Raw genomic sequence first — 15,366 nt, 5'->3', positions numbered from 1 at the left:
ATCTACTGAAACAAATTCCTCCCACCCTTGTCAATTAATTATAGTCTAACAAGTTTCTCCTTTGCCTCAAAGTTACATCCACCCACAGCAACCCTCACATAGTCATTAACTTTTTAGTATCAAAAGTTTAAAAATCCACGTGAACTAGTTTTCTTCAATTATAATTGGATTTACTTATGCTTAATAGTAAGATACAGTCATCTTAGCACTTTTAAAAGTTATCATCTTTATTCTTTCCTGATTAGGACATGATACTCTCACGACAATTTGATTTGGTTAAAACGATTATGACATATGTTAGCTTTATGACTCTCAGCTCTACAAGTAATGCAGAAATTTAAATCCATAATTAAAAAAAATACAGATGATATGGGATGAAATAAAACTTGTTAAATTTACATCAAAATAACTTCTGAAAAGAAACTACGAACACATAATACAGGATGTTGTAACAATTAGTGTTCACTCCTACCTACAGGTTACTTTCTCCATTTATGATTTAGGTTTTACAGTATAATCCTCAGGCCAGTAATAGCTAATCAGGGGATAAAATAAAGTTAAAATGTTTTACCAGCCTTATAAACATCTGTGCTGCTAGATTTTTCACTAGTTGAAAGCAACAGCCTGTTAGGTAGCTGAATATAGAATATGTCGGAATAGTACCATATGCTTTTTCAAAGAAACATCTGACTTAGCTAAGAACATGCTTTTGATTTATTTGTTGACTTCTCTGCAGACATATGTGATTTCTTGATTCCTTTATTCGTGTCACACCTTTGATGCAATCAACCCTCATGTTCTCTTCTCTGGTTCTTCAAGTCCTGGGAGAAAATGCAACCAGTCACTGAAGAAATGTAGTGGGGTAACAGGCCTCTCTCTAACACAATTTTCCTTCTTTATCCTGCTGTTTTTAAAAAATATATTTTTGAAAGAGAAAATAAAGGAGGTGATTTAATGGTCATCTTCCTCTCTGTGCATTTTCAAATTTGGGCTGCACTGATTGGTCAATTTTGATATTGGAAACTGATAGAAAGTGATAAAAATTTCTCTTACTTTTACACTAATTTGTTTCTTAAAAAAAAAAGTTATAGTTCATCATATCTTCTAGAAACTAGAATTTCAAAATAAAAATGGGGTTTGAAAGACCAGACAGGCAATTGATATATGCTTTGGATACAAGTGGCAAGCCCAATGCTAACAGTAAAGGAGATATATTTTATTAGAAGTTAATACTTATTTAATACCTACTATATGCTAGTGGAATACTAATGCATTTCATCTGGATTATCACAGGTAATGTTTCCAGTAATCCATATTTCAAATATCACCCTTGGCCACATTTTGCAGTTAAGGTAACTGAGTCTTAGGACTTAAGTCACTGTCCAAGGTCAGACAGTTAGTAAGTTACAGACCTGTGATCCCAACAGAGGCCACTTGGCCTCATGGTTTTCAATACTAAGTTGTTTTCTCTCTTACCAACTTTAAAACATGGTAAGTCACCTAGATTCTCTTAGCTTCCATTTCCTAATCTCTAAAATATGAATAATAGTATCCACCTCCTCAGATATTCAGGAAGAAAAAGCCAATTCAAAAACTGGGTGAAAAGCTGAGGGCAATGAGGCACAGACATCCATACAGCTGAGGAAATTACAAAGACTTCTCTTTTCAGAGGTGAAATTTTCCAAGCGGTTTGCCTAGATATTCTTTCAACCAAGACCCTTCCCTGAACCACCCAATTATTTTAGAATAAGGGGCTAGAACCCAGGTCCCAACCAACTATAGTCTTTTTCCAACAACTTTAAAATGGAACCTGATAATGGTCATCATCACAGCTGGCCTGTGGGCCTCTCTTTGGTGACTTTTGGTGGACGGTTCTGTCCTCTCTCCTGGCACATAATCTCATGGTGACTTTTGTGGTTTCACATAATATATCCAGTTCAACACACCCACTTGTCCCAAGTGTACTCTTTCCCCTTCAGCCACCATCTGCCAGGCCAACTCGGGCATCTCTAGCACTGAGAGCTGGCCATTGTTTTTCTGGGTTTCTAAAAGCTCCCACAGTTGTACACATGACCCATGTCTAGAGTCTTTGCTAGGGTGTTAATCCTTATTTCCCAAGAAAGTGCCCCTATCCTAATAAAGTCTTGCTTATTCAGACATATATTCTGGTCTGTTCACCAAGCCCTCTTAAAAATCCAATCATTAGTTTCTGGTCTGGCCAGGAGAGGTGATGAGGGCTGAGTATGAACAGGGCACCAACTGCCCCATGGGGAGAAGCTTCTGTAGCATCTTCCAGCACAGCTGAAGTGCCAGCTCCTTCTATGGAGGGAAGGGTGGTTACCTCTGCACATCTGGAGGGCTCAGAAGGGTTGACAAGTCAGCATCCTCAGGGACATGCAGGGTGCCTCTCCCATGCCTCATAAGCCCTAGTCTTCCCTACTAGGGCCCTGACCTTCACCCAACAGGTCTGCCTGGGCTGAGGGTTCAAGCATCTCAGCAACTCTCACAATTAATCCTCTCTGCCATTTGACTATATCTGCCCTTCAAATATGCTGAGACTACCCAAAACCTCCATTTTTATGCTTAACTGTTGAGCATTTGTTAGTGGTGGGCTGCACTTCACCATCCTGCAGCAGGGCCTCATTTCAGTACAGCAGCAGCCAGCCAACTCCACCGGCTTTGTAGGCATGGTGGCCCGTTTTGATCACCTGTCACCATACTGAACCCTCGCTGGCCAATCCCTTATATCTTTAGTGTGATGCTTGGCATGTTTGGGGTTGATCAGAAAGATGGTTTCAGTCCAATCCAGTTTCTATCTCATCTAATGGCCCAAAGCTAGGCTTACTTCACAGGCACATGACCTGTGCAAGGCCTTGTACCCAAAAGGATTCTGCTATGGCCATTGTGAACTGTCAATGATCTCATAGCTGAATTTGCTCATGTCCCAGTAGGCCATGAGCAGAGAAGATACAAGCAAAATGCCCATCAGCCGGTACCGTCCCTTACCTCCCAATTCACATGTAAAATTGTGTGTCCATGAGCCTTGGACTCCAGGGGACTCACAATGAGTGAAAGTTCTGAGAGATGGAAATCAATTGCACAGTGAGTGTGTTACGTCTAAACCCAAGTAGCGACACCAATCGCCCCAAGACACTGTGGTTCCTGCTCAAACCAGAATTGCTTCAAAAAGAAAGAAAAACAATGGTGTGATAAGAAATCTGAACAATCAAGGAAATTCACCCTATCCTTTCTTACTCAGATTCATTCCAGGTATTAGTAAATTACTTTACATTGAAAATCATGATATAGAAAGGAAGGAAAAAAAAACAAACAAAGAGGACAGATCATATTTCCTTTTCTTTTCAGTCCTTCCTGACTCATCAGTTAAGCCAGAAGTAGAAAGTGTTGCTAAAATGTGTGTGTCAAGAAGTGAAATAAAAACAGTTGAGTTAGTTTTATGCAGAGTTTCCACCGTTCTGGTAAGGAAAAAAAAAAAAAAGATTCAGGTACAAGCTACAAAAAAAGCATCGTGCAATTTTGGGGATTCCACATAAAAGTTAAATGCTCTTCTGTTTGCACTGAAAATAGATGTTGCACAATATAAAAATGAATGGTAACATTCACGCGAGTCATTTCAATTTTTAATGTGTCTTTACTTAGAACACATTACATTAAATGGCAAATTAAAAATTCCATGACAGGAGAGAGACCATGAAGGAAGGGAACAGTCTTTATATTTTAGTACCTTTAATCATACTTTTTTCCTACTCTGTGAACAAGAGGCCCCACATTTTCATTTTGGACTGAGTTCTGCAAAGTATGTAGCCAGTGTTGGCTGCAAGCTAGTTCTTCCCAATTCACTCATTTATTGTTGAGTGATTAAGTGAAAAACGGGATTTGGCTGGGACAGCTGCTCAAGTCCCAGACTGTGGCTCCAGGCTTCAAAATTAAGGGGAGCTGAGGTGCAGGCTGTTTGGTGAAGAAGCACATATCACGCTAATTAAGAGCATGGACAGCAGCGTCTGGAGTCAGGGTGCCTGAGTGCAAGTCCGTCCCGTCACCTTTATGATCTGGGGCAACTTAATCTCTCAGAACCCCATTCTCTTCATCTGTAAAATGGGATGGTGATGATCACAATACCTCCTACCTGGTGCTGTTGTGGACATTAAATGAGCTAATACCAGTAAAACACTTGGAATTGTGTCCAGTATATAGCTGGTACTAGACATATTAACCATTAATATTATTTCATAAAATAGAGGGAGTCTAACTTTAATCAGAAATAGAAGCCACCTGTACTTTAGTATAAATTAGTACTGTAGTATAGATTAGCATGATTTTAAGAAATTGTATATGACAAATGAGCAATATTTGCCTTCACTAAACACTACTTATACATACATGGAATTAATGCAAGATTTTGATAGGTGAGCAGGAATCTTATCAAAATTACCCCAAAATGAGCATTTCCTGGTCATCTTAAGCTTATGATTAATGTGCTCAGACACTACCTTAGGTAATCAGCCCTTAGATAGCCACACTACAATATTGCTATCTTGTGTTTGAGCTACAGTTCCTTAAGAATGAGAAGGACATTATAAAATTTTACTTCCTAAATTATATGTTTATTTGGTAATTCCTAACCACATAGAAAAAAAAAAAAAAATTAAAGCTAGCTCAAACAAACTTGCCTTCATGTATCCTAGAGACTCACCAGTGTTTGGATGTTCCAGCACACACAGATCATACATTATGCTGGTGTAACACAGCTTGGAAGGTTCAATACTACAGAGAATAGTCTGAACTGAGATAGAACTGGGAAGTAATGTTCGTAATTATAAAGACCTAAGTGTTCATTTCTCTAAACAGCTATGAAACTCTTCCGTGTTCCAAATCCCTTTGGAAATGAATGTAAGAAGGAAATAAGTCTCCAACCTCAATAATTAAAAATACCACTGCAACGTTTATCTTTAAAGAAAGCTTTGCACACTGGGAAAAGAAAGATTTCAACCTGCTTTTACGTAGAACATCTTTAATTTAACAAAGTAAGTACTCACAAAATTATTTTATTAGAAAACCAAGGCATGTATTTTCCCTTTTCAGTTAATTCCATTCTCCTGTAAAACATTGTGGGATTTTTTTATTTTTTCACTCCTGTTCATATTTTTGTTTCTTGATTTTTTTTTTCCCCCTCTCCCAGCATACAAGCTACCTAAGGGCAAGTGCTTTCTCAAAAAAGTTTTCATCTTTCCAAAGTGACAATTATAGCATCATAAAGGCAGTAAAAATCTCATCATTGATTGTCATTGGATTAGTGAATCTTACTAGGATTTTACTAGAGATAACAGGGATAATTTTTAAATGATAGAGCTTGAAAGGAGTGAATATGGGAATCATAGATCTTATACTGTCTTTCTGTGATAATGGCTAAAAAGAACACCTTGAAGTTATTAAATCTAAGTTGAATACTATAAAACAAAGCACTTAGAGATGGTACTACAAGAGCAGAACTTATGTTCATTCTGAAGGCTACTCTTCTCTTCAGAAGTTCTTGGAATCAAAGGAGATAATCCTATGCCTCTGCAATTCTTCTACAATGTCAAAGCCCAGCTAAGCTGCACTAACTTTTGACATTCATCTACCTTGGTGTTTGGGTCTCATCCAAAGTACCCACAGGCATGTGGCAGTCTACTCTTAGAATTGTAGAAATGTAGAACCACAAAAGGTCTCAACATTGATCTGACTCATACTCTTCATTGTCACATGATGTGCAAGACCCTAAAGAATTCTGCCATTTGCCTAAGGGCACTCAACTCAGTGGATATGGTGGACATAAGTGATCAGGTGCCCTCAACTCTAAGCTCAGTTCTTGTCATTCTAGAGCATTACCTTTCCCCAACTTTCAGGGAATTTCTATGACCCAGAGATAATCCGGAGCAAGGTTTAGTTATTAGATCCTTCTCAAATGAGTCACAGGGGGAACAATGCACTAATTCAGAAACTCAGGAAGAATCAAGACTTCTGGACACCTTCCAGACTGTTTATATGTGAAATCCCGGTGTACCAACATAAACCTTTACTAACTACATTTTTGAGGGATACAAGAATATCGACTGCAGACCAGCCCTGAACCTCTGATGTAAAGAGTAAATAGCTCTTGCTTAGAACAGCTTGTGATGGTTTCAGAGGCTTCTTTTTGGAGAAATTCCCTGCTTCTAAGAGTCACTGCAATTTCCCAGGGTGGGAGTTGTGGGTTGGGGCTGAGGCTGGGCATTGAACGATGAGGTTGCTAAGGTTAATGGCATCAGGGTCAATCACTGCCATGTATTTTTTTCTCTTTTCCTCACTGACTTCCTCTGTGATGGCCATAAGGCATACAGTACAAATACTTAAATACATGCAAAAGAGGGAGAGGTTTTACAAGGAAATGACTTCAAGTTTATTCCTCTGGCGCTGGTATAGAATCTATCTGCCCTAGAAATAGAGGGAGTCTCCACTCCTAAATTGTGAAATCAAAAATAACAAGAAGAGGAGCCAAATGGAGGACATAGCCTCTCTGACGGGTGTAATTATGTTATTGCAGAAAACCTGCAGACAAAGAAAAGAAGGCTTCAAAAATTATACAGAAGAGGGTGGGTATAGCTCAGTGGTAAAACTCGTTGCTTAGCATGCACAAGGTCCTGGGTTCAATACCCAGGATCTCCACTGGAAAACGCACACACACACACACACACACAGAGACCTACATGTTTAAGTGTAGAATTGGATTGAAACTGCAGTCATGCAAAATTGGCCTTTAGAATCTGAGTCCATTGAAACTAAAGGCAATCTTTGAGGACACATGAAACAGATGAGAGATAAAGAAGACAGGCTCATGACAGTTAAGAGCCCTTCCAAAGGTCCCACAACTGTCAGACAAACCAGAGTCAGGCCTCTGTAGGTACTTAATCCTGTTGTAAAACAGAAGTTCAACCCCTAAATTTGAGAATCACAGTGCACACTGCTTGACTCTGTGGAGTGGAGAGTTTTGAGACATGTCAAGGACACGAGAGGCTACGGGAAAAAGGATTATATATTTTCCTTTTGTCATTATTCAATGAGCTCTCCATCCCTCCATGGCCACTGCTTTTGGCTAGGGATGAGCTGTGGAAACATTTTTCCTGGATTCATCTATTCCCTGGAAAGGAAACTCAATCTGGCTTAAGAGAAAAAGTTCCTCTCCAAGTAATGATAAATTGTCTAAATTGAAAGCTCACACCATAAACAAATTTGAACGGTACAGACATCCTACAAAATTAAATTTCCATCTAGTGAATTGGAATGATGGTTTGAGAAAAAGAGAGCATAATATTTTAAGCTCTGTTTCATATGACTTCCTTCCATAGCACTGTTTTTGAGGCCCACTCCCAGGTAACATTGTGAAAACACAATCACAAAGCTTTTTTTTTTTTTTTTTTTAATTTCTATAGGCTCTATTTTTAGTGAAATAATGTGTTTTGAATATAACCACTAATAGTATTATTTATACAAGGAAATAAAGATGCCTACAAATTTTGATATTCTTGCAGTTTTACTGAAACTAAAAATAAACTGAACACGTCTTTGAATGTGTCAAGAAATTTAACCACACAAAATGTTCTGCATGTATTTCCATTTTTCTTTTGCACTTCACTGGAACTAAATTTCACATTTTCTTACAATCCATACAATCAGACTCTCTATTTCAAATTCACCAGAGTATCATCTCTATAATAGTTCCATTGTATAGTTGAAACTAAGATGCAGTTGATTTAAACTACTGTCAAAAAACTCCAGAATTGATTTTTTATTAAAAATAATCATAATATTTTACATAACTATAACCAGGCTCCAAAATACCTTTCTAATTTTATCTGCCACTATTCCTCACCCTGCCCAGCTCTAGACAGTGTGAGGTGATGTGTTCTCATCTGTGTCTCCTGCTTTTCTGCCTCTTTTGCTCATCTGATGCACTCCTTCCTCTGAGAGTCACACACTGAAATCCTACTCAGACTCAGATCGGATGCCTTCCTGGCACCCTAGCATTTCCTAGTACCCCTGGTCATGATGAATCTCATCTGCCTGTGAACTCTTGGTGCCCTACCCTTTCTCCCAGCTGCACCCATCACCTTTGCCTTATAACACGATCTTCAGGAAACAATTTATTACGGTGGTTAAGAGGAAAAACTCTAGAGTCACACAACCTGGGTTTAAATCTTGCCAATATGTTGTCAGTCAACTGGCGACCCTGGGCATGTCCTTTATTTCACCTCTCTTAGCTCCAACCCATTACTTGTAAAAAGGAGAGAATTACAATACCTATCTTTATAGGGTTGCTGTAATAATCCTAGATAATATCTACATGAAATAATTTGAAAGGTGCCTAACACCTTGTAAATGATCAATAAATGTTATCTACTACCTATATTCTAATTTTCTTATTATTATTATCATTATTTGTAGTGGAAAGAGCTTTTACTAGAAACTATGAGACGTGCAAAGTTGCCATATCCTTCCAAGTGTTTTTTTTTCCCCTAATCTATACTAAAATAGTATTAACATCTTAGTATCAGTTATCTATTGCTGCAATAACAAATGGCCCCCAAACTTAGTGGCTTTAGAAAACATTTATTATCTCCTAAGTGTGATGGGTCAAAAACCTGGGTGAACCTTAGCACTTAGCAGTGTCCTCTGGCTCAGGATCTCTCATGAGGCTGCCAGCAAGGTGTTCACGGGGGTGCAGGCATCTCAGGGCTCAACTAGGGAGGGATCCACTTCTAAGTTCACCCTGTGGTCCTTGATAGGATACAGTTCCTCCCAAACTATTGGGCCTTGGGCCTCGGTTCTTTTCCAGCTGTTGGCTGGAAGCTGCACTTGGCTCCTTGGCATCTGTATAGGGCAACATACCACATTGCAACTTTTTTTGGTTTTGTTTTTGCTTTTTTTTTTTTTAAATCAAAACAAGCAAAGAATAGTGAAACAGAGAGAGTGTCAACAAGAGGGAAGTCACAGTCTTCTGTCAGCTAATCCCGGAGATGATATCCTATCATGAAAGTCCTACCCAGTTCCTTGGGAGAGTCACTAGACCCGCCCACACTCGGAGGGACAAGGTTGCACAAAGGCATGAATACTGCGTGGTGGGGATCACTGAGGGTCTCTTTAGACTGCCTACCATACCTTGTAAAATTATTGTGGAAATTAAATGGGGCTAATATATCTGAAATTCACCACACAGCACTTAGCCCACAGCAGAAATTCAACTCATACAAGTTTATTCTCCCCTCCTCACTCGAATAAAAGTTCTTGAAAACAAGGACATTGATCAGTGAGCCCTGCGGTACCTTAGCACTCTGCTAAGAGGATGCGGCTCTCACCAACCACTGGAGGAACAGATGATACATGATACTGACACAACTGTCCACAATTTAGTTAATACTGTCTCCACTTTCAGAAAGTACAACCTGGCACCTTTCATCAGGGATTCATTTACAGTACGAGAGTGTAGTAGGCAGAATAATAGTCCCACAAAGATGCCTTTCCCCAAACCCCCAGAACCTGTGAATAAATTACATGGCAAAAGGGATTTTGAAGATGTAATTAAGTTTAGGACCTAGAGATGGGAGATTCACTTAGATTATCATGGTGGACCTACTTTTTTTCACAGGAATCTTTAAAAGCAGAGAACCCTCCTTTGTAATCAGAGAAAGAGAGGTGACTGCAGATTAGTTAGAGAGATACAACATTGCTGGCTTTGTAGATGGAAAAGGGGGCCCAGGATCCAAAGAGTGTGGACACCTTGTGGAATCTGAAAAAGACAAGAAACTAGATTCTGCCCTGAAGTCTCCTGAAAGGAATGCAGCTCTGCTGACAAATTGATCTTAGCCTGGTGAGGTCAGTGTTGGACGACTGACTTATAGAACCGTGAGATAATACATTTATAATGTTTTAAGCCACAACTTAGCAGATAAGAGAAACATAATACATATAGAAATTATGTAAGTTACTCATGAAAGGGATGGTATATACAAGCACTCTCTAAATATTAAATGAATATATATGGCCATTCTACAATGTAAAATATTAAAAATCACTGCAAGTTAAGAAATCTCTAGTTAAATATCACAATTACAAAACACTGGGCTATTTTTTAATCACTGTATTATAAGGGCATTAGCTATTATTCAAAGCAACGAGAATATAAACCTATTGTGTTTTTAATTACCAAACACTTAAAGAATATTTACTATGTGGTAGACACTATTACAGGCACTTCATACACATGAACTCATTCGGCTCCATGAACCCTAAGAGATAGTTACTATTAACATCCCTGTTTTACAGACAAAGAACAGATCTGAGGTTCACTAGCTCGCCCCAGACTGCACAGACAGTAAGCGGCAGAGCCAGAATTCACAGCCAAGCATCTGGGTCCAGAGTCCATGCTTTCATCTTCAGTGAAGTGCCTTCTAAAAGCAGAACCTTATCTATTGCCAGTACATTGCTTTAGATACTTTTTTTAGATTTAAGCAGAATTTTTTTTTCTATTGTATGTATTTTGGGTTATTTTTCCCTATCCATTCATTCAACAGTTACGAAGGACCTCCTACTTCTCGGGCACAGAGGAAGAGAAATAAAACAACAAGCCTCCCCTGAAAGAGTTCAGTTTAGTGACAAGAGACAGACAGGTAAATAGGCAGTGACAAAACAATGTCATAAATTCATGGGAGCAAAAGCATCTCTTATTCTCTACCAATGAGTTCATGATTCAGATGGAAAGATGAGTCCTTAAGGAAGCACCCCCTGGATGCTACAGCAGTAGCACCTAACTGGGGTTACGAGACATAGTATAAAGAATCATATTTGAAGGTACTGGGACCGGGCAGAGACAATGCAGGGTTTGAAGGAGAGTTACAGAGCAGCGTGTTGAGTTTCGTACTTTAGAAAGTTTATTCTGGTGAACAGAGGGGAGAGTAAGCTTGAAGGGTGGTAAGGCTGGAGGGCAGGAATTTGCTAGAAGATGATTTAAAGTACAGGGAGCATGGGGGTTTGAATTAAGGCAATGACAACAAAGATTATTAGAAGAGAGGGTGAGGTTTGGAGCTGCATTGAAAGGCATTATGACCAGAGACCCCGCATATGCCATGTCTCCCTCCAGGAATCATAATAACAAAAAGGAACAGGGAGAAGTCAGGAACGGTGGCTGTGTAAATACCAGGCAGAGGATGACAGCGGGGGTGTGTGTGTGAGGGTGTGGTATTTGGACTTTATGTCCTGGTGCCTTTCTAAGGAATCAGGATGTTAACCTGGGGCAACTCTGGACAAAGTGTCTACAATCTACAATCAGAAAACACTAGCTAGAAAGTAACACCACCAGAAAGATGTAGACTAGACTGGAGGGAAATTCAAGGCTGGGAAAGGAGACAGCATTGTGCTGCTGTGAAAGGAAAATTTTAATTTTCAGTTTTTGTTCCATAAAGAGATTGAACTTGCCTAAAGGAAATATTCCTTTTTTTACAATAAACGATGGCTTTTAAAAGTTGAATTGCCATCAATAATTAGAGCTGGCAATAGCTTATCGGGGGGCATTATGCTAAGTACTTTACATCTGGTGCCTCATTTAATCCTGCAGTGTTATTGTTAGTTCAGTTTACTCTTCATTGAGACCTAGGGAGGTTAGGTAACTTGTCCAGAGTCATCCAGTAACTGGTAAAGGTAGAATATAAATCCGAACATCAGGATGCTCGAGCTGAAACTCGTAGTCACTGTATCACTAGAGCATGTTCAGTAAATCCAGATGTTTACAAATGATTTCCACTACACTGTGCTTCAGAGCGTGCAGAGGTCAGAGCATCAGACTGCGTAGGTTCCACTCCTCATTCCACCACTTAACAGCTGTGAAAAGTAGGCAGGTCACTTCCCCAGTCCGTACCTGTTTCCCTATCTGTACGTGGGGATAATAGTGTTTGTCTCCTAGGCATTTCCGAGGACTAAATGACTAAATGTAGAAAAAGGGTTCAGAATAGAAGCTGGAACGTATTATACATCTAATGCAATGTACTGTTATTATAACCATTACTCTATTCTACAGTACTGAGAGAACTAAGAGTGATGGGTAAACCATGTGGGCCCAGTTAAGGTCTGTGGCAGGCAGAAGGATGGCCCCTCAAAATGTCCACACCCTAACCCTGACCCTTGTGGATATATAACTTCATTATGGCAAAAGGGACTTGAGAGATGTGGTTAGGGTTATGGACCTTGATGGGGAGAGATTATCCTGGAGTATCTAGGTAGGCCCAACCTGAACAGAGTCTTACAAGACTGAAATCAAAGAGATGAAACAACAGAAGAAAAGGGAGGAGGAATCAGAAGGATGAGAGGGCTTCAAGCTGCCACTGCTGGCTTTGAAGATGGTGCGAGAGAGCCACAACCCACGGACTGGGAGTGGCTTCTAGAAGCTGGGAACATCTCTCAGCCAACAGCCGGCCAGGAACCAGGGACTGAATTTGGTCAACAATTTGAATAAACAGAAAACCAAGATTCTCCCCTAGACCCTCCAGCAAGGAACGCAGACCTGTGGACACCTTGATTTTAGCCCAGTGAGACTCAAGTGGGACTTGTGACTGCAGAACTGTAAGATAATACATTGGTCTTGCTTTGAGCCACTGACTTTGTGGTAATTGGTTACAGCAGCAGAAGTAAACTAACATGAGATTTATGTTTAGCTTTTTCCTAAAAGATTCAAATAGATTGATTTAAGAACTCAGTAATATGCTAAAATAAATGTACCTTTTTAAAGTCAGCAATTTTAAACTATGTTAGGGGCATAAATCAATGTCTCCTTTACATTTCTATTATTAAATTCCTTAGAACCTAAAAGGTGCTGAAAGGCTAAAAGAGGGTATCATAAATAAGATGTTATTGTGATTTTTAATCTTTTTTTATATTTAAAGGTAAATACTCAAATTTAATTTTTTTTCTTCTTTTAGTTCATAATTAACAGATGCATGAAATATACTATGATTTTTTACTAACATATTTAAGCCCATAGTCAAGTTCTAACAAGACTCTTCATTAACGTGTCAGCAGGAATATATAAATTGTAGGTTTAAATAATTAATGTGTGGAATTTACATAGGTAAGCACTTACTCAAAGGCAAAATACACTATACCTTGGTTATTGTGTACTTTTTCATTGTCTCTGAATTGATACTCATTGTTTCCAAGAGAGGCCATGTCTGGATATTCACCTTTATATCCACTGCCTAGCCATATTCCTGGCCCCTGGTAGGCTTTTGTTATAATAAATGATTGAAAAATATTTTTAAAGCAAGTATAAACAAACTGGAAACAAAGCTTCCCTGAAACCTCAGCTTACTAGCTCACTGGAAAATGAAAACAGTTTACTGTGTCTAGAGATTAAATGATAAAATCCAGAACCTACATGAACCAATTTCAACAGAAATCTTAAATGTTCTACATGTTTTGCCCTCTTAATCAGATCATGAAACATAATTTGTACTTCTCAATAGCTTGGTATCTTTTTATTAACAGATTACCATGACATTCATATGTAGCACTCCATGAATTAGAACCTGCGTTCTGAAAATATCCTCTATGTTAGCCTTTTTTTTTTTTTTTTTTTGGTCCTTTTCTCTCCCTTTCATAAACATTAAGTAAAGCACAGTACAAATGCAGGCCTACCTGATATTGACTGAAATAAAATCACACAACATGAGAACTGTAAGTTAAGTTTTATTTGGGGGCAAAATGAGGACTATAGCCCGGGAGACATCATCTCACATAGCTTTGAGGAATTGCTCTGAGGAAGCAGGAGGAACTCGGTATCTTATATGATTTCAATCAAGGTGGGGTACATGTGGTCAAGCACACATTTAGGCAGAGGCTTGCTGCTAGTCACCAAGAGCAGATGTGTCACCGCTGAATGATTCTAGTGCTTTTCTAGAAATGAGAGGTAAGAATTTAGGCTCATAAAATCTACCTCTGAAAAACTCTACCTGAAGGCCTGTTCCACCAGTTTTCCCAGAGTATAGAGTGCCTCAAGCCTGATCTCCACCCTAAACTCCTCTCAGGAGTACTGGAGGTCATCAGTTTCTGATTTAATGCAAGCAGAGGTAGATGGCAAGTGCCAACGTGATTCTACCCTTGTAGAGGCAGGTGGTGAGCGCCAATTTTCAGTTGGCACTGAGAAGTACCACATGGATGCCTCCTTCACAATTGCTAAATGAGAGCCATGGTCTTCTTCAGAGATTTTCTTATCCTCTAGAACTGCACTATCAATACAAATATAACAGGAGCCACATGTGTAATTTTAAATTTTCTGAAACATTGTTATGTCAACATGTAACCAGTATAACATGAAATAGTTTATTGTTTACTTTTCAGAACTCCGGTGGGCATTTTACACTTAGAGCAGACCGTAATCTGGCCAACCCGTATTGCAGGCCGCTACTGTGTCGGCCAACTTGAGCTCCAGGGAAACCCCGACTCCTGTACCTAAGTGAGCAACTTGTAGCTCCTATTCTCTCATCTGTACGGTTGGTTCACATGGCGGAAATTTCACTAATTCAAGGAACCATCACCATCCTCCGAGGCCTAACCTTTCTGAGATCTCCTTAATGTATGGAAGACAACAAAATTCCAGGTCTAAGTGATGTCAAACTGTATACCTTTACTGTAGAAACTAATTTGACCAGTATTAGACTTCATTGATAAATGTTCTTTTATCTTATCCATAATATTCTATATTGAGTAACAACTTTTGCAAGGGATAATTGGGGCGGGGGGAGGCTTTCTTGTAACGCTGCCTCTACAGGACACGCTCTCCAATGTCCAACAATACAGCCATCTTAGGACTGAGTGCTCCTGGGGAGGAGGCTGGGCGGGGGAGGGGGTAGACAAGAGCTAAAATGTTCTCAAGACCTACTGTGTGCAGGAAGCTTTACCCACCCAGACTTCGTTCAAACCTTACAGCAAACCAGCCAGCCAGACACAGCCAGCCCTTCTGTGGACTGAGTAGGCAGTGGCGAGTCTCAGAGCCGGCTGCACAGAATTGCCTGGTGAACGCTCAAGAAATACGTTCCTTCGGACCCCAGCCCTAGAAGTCCTCCCTGGGCTCCCAGGGCGGGGAGACCTGGCTGTCCGCGTTTCTGAGAGCTCCGGGGTGACCCGGACAGACCCTGCGGCCCCGAGCTCACGGCCCGATGGTGCGGGCGTGTGCAGTTCGCCCGGCAGGCCTCCCGGGCCGCGGCTCCGCAGGCGGACGGCGGACCAGAGCGGCCACCTGCCTCCGGGAGCCTGCAACGGTCGACGAGCCACCCGCGCCCCCAC

This window comes from Camelus bactrianus, chromosome 29 (assembly GCF_048773025.1).
Source record: "Camelus bactrianus isolate YW-2024 breed Bactrian camel chromosome 29, ASM4877302v1, whole genome shotgun sequence".
NCBI lineage: Eukaryota > Metazoa > Chordata > Mammalia > Artiodactyla > Camelidae > Camelus > Camelus bactrianus.
Note: the sequence above shows the minus strand (reverse complement) of the source record.